The sequence below is a fragment of the Saimiri boliviensis genome, chromosome 7, assembly GCF_048565385.1.
Source record: "Saimiri boliviensis isolate mSaiBol1 chromosome 7, mSaiBol1.pri, whole genome shotgun sequence".
Classification (NCBI taxonomy): domain Eukaryota; kingdom Metazoa; phylum Chordata; class Mammalia; order Primates; family Cebidae; genus Saimiri; species Saimiri boliviensis.
In genome coordinates this window covers 44,951,095-44,958,827 of record NC_133455.1, presented here as the reverse complement: position 1 = coordinate 44,958,827, position 7,733 = coordinate 44,951,095, and the positions used below count along the sequence as shown (strand labels likewise).

The window sequence follows — 7,733 nt, the reverse complement described above, 5'->3', positions numbered from 1 at the left end:
TCATAATTGGAAATAAAAAAAGATCTGAAATCCACAGGAAATTAGATTGAAGTGAATATAGGAAATACAATCACCTCCCAGACACAGAATGGATTTTTATGGGCTCAATAAGATATGCCACAACCCCCACCAGGACCTAAACCAGAAGCAATTAATTACTTAAGGTTATCATTTCATTAACACAAATTCTTGACCTTCACATCCAACAGCTGATCCGCAGCTTTCTATTTATTTCTCTCTTTTTGCCGGCCCCTCTCTGTTCTCCGCCTCTCTGCCTTATCTACTTTGTTTCTGTTTTTCTTTGGCTTCTGTCAAAGCTACCACTTCTAAAGCACTGAATTTTAAACTCCCTCCTCAAATCTCTAAGGAGTCTGTGCACACTTTCAGAAAAAACATTAAAGTGTATATCATACAGCTTAGATTCTAATGGTTAAAATTTTATTAATGAAAGTAGATTGATGGTATATTGCCACTTTAATTAAAGAGGGTTTCAGAATGGCATTTTAAATAGCAATGTCATTTTCTAAATTGACATAGCTCCATTATAAGGAAAAAATTCTTAAATTGACCTGAAGTCAAACAGTTTCTCTTCCAGTAAGATAGGATATTTTAGTGTAAATTTTTAATCTGCTAACAAAATATTCACTACCAAATAAAAGGATTTTCCCGATTTTATTATTTTTACCTGAATCTTAGTACTAGAAAATTTCTAAAATTATTTCCAGATACGTCGAAAAATAAATTCTAAGTGTTACATGATTAGAGGAAAGCAGGAATACATTTCTGGACAAATCTAGTGGAATAGCTACAAATTACATGTTTCTCAAAATGGCTGCTTCTATTTCTTTTGACAGATACATCACACCTTTCCTATGAAGTCTCTTGCATCTTAGAAAGGAGCCTCGGGTCACTGAATTGTAGCACTAGAGAGAATTGTTTTGAGATTTACCTAGCATCAAACAATTTGATCTGGCAAACTAATGAAGGAACAACAACAAACAAAACTTAAAAAAAAAAAAAAAAAAAAAAATTCTGCATGTTCTCACTTATAAGTGGGAGCAAAATAATGAGAACCCATGAGGAGAATAACAGACACAGGGGCCTATTAGAGAGTGGATGGTAGGAGGAGAGAGTGGATCAGAAAAAAATAACTAATGGGTACTAGGCTTAATACCTGCGTGATGAAATAATCTATACAACAAACGCCCGTGACAGAGTTCACCCATGTAACAAACTGCACATGCACCTTTTAACTTTAAAAAAAAAAAAAAAAAAAAAAAAACTGGACTGAAAATTCCAAAGATGTGAAACCCAGAAAAAGAAAAAACTAAAACTAAAAACCAACCAGAAAAGCAGTGAGGAAAGCAAATAGGAGCTATGTGACAGTCCTATACTGTTGGTTGTAGCAGAAGGGACTGGGAGCCCAGGAGAAAAGTGTTCTGGTTAGGATTCCTAACTTAATAGAGAGATATATGGATAATCACAGGATAGAATAAGCACAAATAGGATAAGGAAAAATAAAGGCAATTAAAACTAAGAAAAATATAAATAAGAAATTAAATTCATAATACATTACCTGGTTCTGCAAGCAAATAATATTTACATAGCAACAAAAACATTAACGTAGCTTACTTTTCTTTTTTTAATTTTGAGAATTTAAAACATATATAGAAGTACAAATATAACAAACACACATTGCTGCACCCCAAATTCTTTCATATCTATCTCCAAGTGTTCTATTGTAGAAAAACATAAAATTTTATGGGAGAAATTGAAACACTCAATGATCTTTAGATTGCCTTTCTCTATTTTCAGAAACTGCCACTATCACAAGCCTATATATCTTTTGAAAGTTTATAATTTATATAAATATTTGTTTATAGATTTTCTAAATTTTTACATAAACATACTTATTCTTTACAAATGCAAGCTTTTCACGTTTAATGCTGTATGTGTGCCTGTGTATGCATTTGTGTGAAATGTCTTGCATTCTTCGAGATAGCAGTCTGTGCAAATGAGACTCTAAAAAAAACAGGGCTTATGGGGAAAACAGGGCTGGAAGAAACAACTGAAAATCCATGCAACTTTGTAATCAGAGCACCAACAAAAGCAATAATAATTTTAATTTTTAAAAAAGTGCAATTAAATATATTCCCAGTTATTACTTCCCTTTAAAATAGAAAGCAGCTTAATAAAGGAAGATGCAAAAGAATTCAGACCCACAATGCTGGTCCTGGCCTTTAGTTAGCAATCTGAGGCATTTTTCACCCATATCTTGCATTATTTGAAAATCAGCTCCAATATCTTATACTACTCATACAAAGTTCGTGACTCAAAAATCTTAAAATGTGGAAGTTTCATTACAATTTTGGCAAGGGCATTATGCTATTTTTAAAATCCTCTCCTTTGCCATTTTTAAGATTGGTGTTCTAGAACAAGTCTAGGAACATACTTTTTAAAGGAACCTCTTGAATTTGGGATTTGCTGAAAGAAAGAATCTATTTTGCTTTGTTTTCAAATTATAAAACAGTTCAAATATGTTACAAAAGTAGAAAATAACATAATACATATATGTTTACTAAATATCCAGTTTTATTAAATTTTAAGATTTCAGTGTACTTCAGCTTATTTTTAAGATATAAAACACAGAGTGAACCCTCTGTGTATTACTCTGATCTCTTTCTGTCTTTCTCTGAAGTAGCTACTATCATAGTTCTCTCATTTATCATTTTCATGAATATTTTATTTGTTTACTGAATGTTTATGTATCTACAGAAAATATATAGTGCTTATATGGTAACAAATATAATAATCTAAATAGCAGCATGTTGAAACTTTCTTGCAACTTATTTGTTTTTTCTTTGTTGGTAAGTGTAGCTCTAGTTCATTTGTATGAATGGCTGTCATTTCCCATTTTACAAACATGCTGCTGTTTATTTCTTCTACTACTGATAAACATTCTGGTTCTCAATTTTTCTTACAAACTACTCTACAATGAACATTTTTATCACACCTCTTTCTTCACTTGTGTAGATTTCTCTGTGCTCTGTACTTAGTAAAATAATATTTAGGTTGTTTGGAGTATTTTCTCTCTAAAATGGCTATACCAATTTTAGACTGTATTATATTTTTTCTGGTCTTTGTTTTATTTTATATGAAGATTATATTTGTCTACATTCTCTATTTTATAAAGGATTGTTATGTAAGATAAGGATTCTCTGTTCTTAGAATAACTGGCAAAAAATATTTTGTATCACAGTTTGGTATTAAGACAGCTAGGAAGATAGCTAGTTAGCTAGCAAGATGATAGACAGACAATAAATAGGCTTGAGAAGAGGGATTTGATTAATAATTCATTTCTTCAATGTTGATTTATTGACATTTCATGTATTCTTCAATCAATTTTTGTAACGTTTTTCTACAAAATATCAATTTTGCCTAGGTTTTTAAATATTCATAGTACTCTCATTATTTTTTAACCTCTCCTGTACCTGTAATTATATCCCTTGTCTTTATGTTCTATTTTTGTACCTCAATTAGTCTTTTTACGGTTTAGTATGTTTTTGTTTAGTTTTCCTTTTCATAGATTGCTCTTATACAACAGTTTTTGTTCCTGTTTAACTCTGTATTTCTGTTTTTTGCTTTGCTAATATCTACTATTACTTTTATTATTTCCTTTAAGCTACTTTCCTTAGGCTTATTCTGTTGCTTTTCCCCAGCTTCTTAAATGGCATATGTAACATATATCTTCACTCTTTCATGTCCTTTCTTTGCTGTAACCCACATATTTTGTCATATAGCAATTACCTTTAAGTTCAGCTCCAAATGCTTTTAAATTTTCATTGAGTTGTAAACAAAAAGCTACTAAAAAGTGCAGTTTGTCCCCAAACATATAGTTTTGTTTGCTATAAAATCATCTTTTATCGATAAATCCTGATTTCACTTTTCTTTCTGATGAGAGTATACAGATAGTTATGAAAACACTTTTTTGCAAACTAATATGTAGTCAATTATTATAAATGTTGCATAGTATTTGGGAAAAATATTCCTTATAAGTGTTAGGTGTATGTTCTAATAACTAACTGATATGGTTAGGCTTTGTGCCCCCACCCAAATCTCACCTTGAATTGTAATCCTGTAATCCCCATAATAACCGCATGTCAAGGCAGAGACCAGGCAGAGGTAACTGAATCATAGGTGGCAGTTTCCTTCATGCTGTTCTCACAAGAGTGAGTAAGTTCTCACAGAATTGATGCTTTTATAAAGGGCTCTTACCCCTTCACATAGCAATTCTCCTTCCTGCCGCCTGGTGAAGAAGGTACCTTGCTTCCTCTTTGCCTTCCATATGTTTTATAACATATGAAAACACACTTAAACACCAACTTACAGTACTATCTTGCTACTTTGGCAACTAAAGTATTGTATTCTTGCAACAACTTTTATTTCTTGTTTCATTGAATCATTTTTGATAAATTTGTGCTATTTTTAGGCATAACATGGAGTATTGTATTATCATTTACTTAAATTTAAGTAACAGTTAATCATTTTGGGTGATTGTGTATTACTTTATTATATACCTTGCCTCTGAATTTTCTTTTCCCACCCTGATGCTAAATAATCCTTAAACATTCTGTGAAGGTCTAGAGATGGTATACTTTTTTACTATTTACAAGTCTGAAAAATAACTTCATTTAACTTTCACTCTCATATAATAGTTTAGCTGGACATATTATTAGAGGGTGATTGCCATTTTTCCTAAACATATTGACTATATATCTTCATTCTTTTTTCAGTCTTTACTGTCCCTGCTGAAAAATTTGATAAATTTTTTACTCCCATCTAGGTAATCTAGGTAATCACTCTGCTCTTGTAGCTTTTAAAATTCTAGAAGGGTATCTTTCCTTTGCCCCACTTGTCTACCATCAAATATAAAAATCAACTATAAAGGGAATTTTGATGAAGGGAAAACAGACCACAAGGTTCAAACTTTTAAACTTGTATTTAATAATAAGACCAAACCTAAGTCAAAACATCCCAATTCACTTAATAAATAATTATAGGAGGCGTCCCCAAACTGTGGCCCGTGGGCCACATGCAGCTTCCTGAGGCCATTTTTCCGGCCCCCTGCCGCACTTCAGGAAGGGGCACATCTTTCATTGGTGGTCAGTGAGAGGAGCACAATATGTGGCGGCCCTCCAATGGTCTGAGGAACAGTGAACTGGCCTCCTGTGTAAAAAGTTTGGGGACGCCTGAATTATAGAGCATTATATTTGCCAGACAAGCAGCTAGGTACAGGATATACTATGTCTGACATCAGTTTATCAAGATACATGGAGGTGGAGGCATAGGCACACAGCAGTTACACTTTATGGTCCTGAACTGACAAGATTAGTATACGCCATTCCTTTCTTTAATACTGTTTGGTTGAATAATTTTTCAATTTAAAAATTTTTTTACTTACTTACATTATGTGATAAGGTTTACCGTGAAAGCTCTCACTTAATTTGGCCTAAACACATCACTGAAGAAATATTTTCTACTGTCAAGGACATTACAGTCTAATAAGTGAGTAAAAAAATATGAAGAAAAACAGAAAATATCTTAAGAATTATGTAAACTTTTCTCTGTAAGCACTGGCATTCGTAGAGCCCATATTTTCTAAAAAATTTCATTTGCCCAAATTAAAGATTCTAGCCAACATAATACATTATTTGTGAGAGCTTTCTTCATGGAGAAGAAAATAAGATAAATTTTTGTTAATTTAAAATAATATCTCCTTTACTCTGAACGCCATTACTTTTATCAAAGGCTATTTATTTATATATACCTTCTTAGTTAGCAATAAGAATAATACCATGAGTAAATTACTTGGCCGATGAAGACTTTACTGAGACCCAGTAAGGTTAAGTGAGTGGCTTGGTTACACACCCTTCCAGTCAAACAGTTAGGCTTACTTCTATGACTTCTGTATGTAAGTGTAGTTCTCTCAAGCAATTTAGGCAGAGTTTGTAAGTGGTTTCACCTAAAAATTTTCCTACTCTTTTACCTGTTAAGAACCATATGCTCCAGACATACTTAAGAGTTTCACATCCTCCTCCTCCTCATCTTCTGACTCTGCATCTTCCTCCACAGCTACTAAGTGCTGTCCACTGATATGCACTGGCCCTGAACCACACTTTAATCGTAAGACCACTGGTGGTGTTATTTCAAAGCCCCCAACTTAAGTATGTCTGGAAAGCGATCTGCCCCTGGAGGTGGTAGCAAGGTTCCACAGAAAAAAGTAAAACTTGCTGCTGATGAAGATGAAGATGATGAAGATGATGATGATGATGATGAAGATGATGATGATGATGATTTCGATGATGAGGAAACTGAAGAAAAAGTGCCAGTGAAGAAATCTATACGCGATACTCCAGCCAAAAATGCACAAAAGTCAAATCAGAATGGAAAAGACTCAAAACCATCATCAACACCAAGATCAAAAGGACAAGAATCCTTCAAAAAACAGGAAAAAACTCCTAAAACACCAAAAGGACCTAGTTCTGTAGAGGACATTAAAGCAAAAATGCAAGCAAGTATAGAAAAATGGAAGCCAAGTTCATCAATTATGTGAAGAATTGCTTCCGGATGACTGACCAGGAGGCTATTCAAGATCTCTGGCAGTGGAGGAAGTCTCTTTAAGAAAATAGTTTAAACAATTTGTTAAAAATTTTCCGTCTTATTTCATTTCTGTAACAGTTGCTATCTGGCTGTCCTTTTTATAATGCAGAGTGAGAATTTTCCCTACCGTGTTTGATAAATGTTGTACAGATACCATTGCCAAGAATGTGTTGTCCAAAATGCCTGTAGTTTTTAAAGATGGAACTCCACCCTTTGCTTGGTTTTAAGTATGTATGGAATGTTATGATAGGACACAGTAGTGGTGGTCAGACATGGAAATGGTGGGGAGACAAAAATATACATGTGAAATAAAACTCAGTATTTTAATAAAGTAAAAAAAAAAAAAAAAAAAAAAAAAAAAAAAAAAAAAAAAAGAACCATATGCTCCCAAAAAGGGCAATTATTGAAAGAGAAAAAGAAGTCATTAGAACGATAGCATATATCCACATTAGTTTTCAGTTTTACGGTCTGATACCTACACTGCTCATTGGCTGTTCACCAAGGTCTATTTTAAAGTTTTTGAAATATTTACTTGTTTCAACTAAGTTTGTTACAAACTAACCAAAAAGTAAATAGGAAGTAAAAATTAAGTTTTCAGAAAGGGATAAGTAGTAAACTTATCTTTTGATAACTAACAGACAGAATAAAGTTAAGATCATATTCATTACTTTCACAATATTCAGTGAACAGAAACAGAAACTATTTTCCTTGGACTTGAATCACACTCTTAGAAAAGCATCATGATACCTTTTTGTTGTTGTTGTTCTCAGGGGTAAGTTTAATGGTTCAGTGTATTTCTTCTGACTTTCTTGAGGATAATTTGTATAAACTAAAAGTCTAAAACAATAAAACTTTAATAAAAATTTTTGGTGTCAATAACCTTAGGTAATTTGGGCTCATCAATAAAAGAAAGACATTTGTAAGTACAAGAAATACATTTATATATTACCATCCAAATGTCTATTCCAAATCTATTATAATTTTAATAAGAACCCATTTTTATCTAGATTTATCCTCTGTAAAGCATCATGAAAAATTTTTTAAATGCTATATGCTTTGGTGCAATTTTTAAG

The 7,733-nt window shown here is 32.5% G+C and overlaps 1 pseudogene; it reads left to right on the top strand.

The window, feature by feature from the left end:
* Positions 1-6,225: 6,225 nt before the first annotated feature.
* LOC101044509 (nucleophosmin pseudogene) lies at positions 6,226-7,037 on the top strand (annotated as a pseudogene).
* Positions 7,038-7,733: the final 696 nt, after the last annotated feature.